Raw genomic sequence first — 1,217 nt, 5'->3', positions numbered from 1 at the left:
TCCCTGACGTCCCCGTGCCCTTCCCTGTCCTCCAGCCCGGCCGTTGCCTGGGAGCAGCTTGGCTGAATGGGGGTGCTGGCACTGCACACACGGGTGTGCTCGGGGCTCCCACACCGCACCCAGCACCATGTGCAGTGAGGTACTTGGGACCCCCACACCTTTTCTGGCCCCATGGAGGCATTGGGAAGGGGTCACCCACAAACAATTGACTGGTGAGGGATAAGGTGGCTGTGGGATAACAGAGGAACAGGGCCCCCTTTCTTTCTCCTTCTGGGGGGCCTGGTGGGGTGGGATGTCCACCTGTCCCTGCCCTGACGCTGTCCTGTGTCCTGCCAGATGCCAGGGAGCCTCTCCACGGCCCTGCGCGTTGTGGGGACCAGCCTCTTCGCCGTGGCAGTGCTGGGGGGAATCCTGGCTGCCTACGTCACAGGGTACCAGTTCATCCACACGGAGAAGCACTACCTCTCCTTTGGACTCTATGGGGCCATCCTGGCGCTGCACCTCTTCATCCAGAGCCTCTTCGCCTTCCTGGAGCACCGGCGCATGCGAACTGAGTGGCAGCCGGTGCGGCCCGGGCGCTCCGTGGCCCTTTGCATCGCTGCCTTCCAGGAGGATCCCGACTACCTGACGAAGTGCCTGCTCTCTGTCAAGCGCATCGCATTCCCCGACCTCAAAGTGGTAATGGTGGTGGACGGGAACGGCCCCGACGACACCTACATGCTGGACATCTTCCACGACGTGATGGGCTCTGAGCGCTCTGGCAGCTACGTCTGGAGGAGCAACTTCCACACGCTGGGCGAGGGGGAGACAGAGGCTGGGCTGCAGGAAGGGCTGGCCCATGTCCAGGCGCTGGTGCGCAGCAACACCTACTCCTGCATCCTCCAGAAGTGGGGCGGGAAGCGGGAGGTGATGTACACGGCCTTCCGGGCACTTGGAGACTCCGTGGACTACATCCAGGTGGATGCATGGGCTGGGTGGGCAGAGGGATGTGGGCAGTGAGTGTCCTGCTGTGTGGGTGGGCAGAGGGGCTGTGGGTGGAGCAGGATCTGCTGCCTGGCACTGGATCTGGCCCCATGTACTGGCCATGAGCCACTGGCACCAAGGCTGGGGTTGACTGGCATTGGGGTGTGGCCAAGGGGTCGAGTATTACCTGCACTGCTGTCCATGGGGTGTCACATCACCTCCTTGGCTTGTGCCCTGCTATGGTGTCACCCCAT

The 1,217-nt window shown here is 63.2% G+C and overlaps 1 pseudogene; it reads left to right on the top strand.

The window, feature by feature from the left end:
* Positions 1–336: 336 nt before the first annotated feature.
* Positions 337–957, top strand: LOC103798069 (annotated as a pseudogene).
* Positions 958–1,217: the final 260 nt, after the last annotated feature.

The sequence above is a fragment of the Acanthisitta chloris genome, unplaced genomic scaffold, assembly GCF_000695815.1.
Source record: "Acanthisitta chloris isolate BGI_N310 unplaced genomic scaffold, ASM69581v1 Scaffold37242, whole genome shotgun sequence".
NCBI classification, from domain to species: Eukaryota; Metazoa; Chordata; class Aves; order Passeriformes; family Acanthisittidae; genus Acanthisitta; species Acanthisitta chloris.
This window is presented reverse-complemented; position numbering and strand designations above follow the sequence as displayed.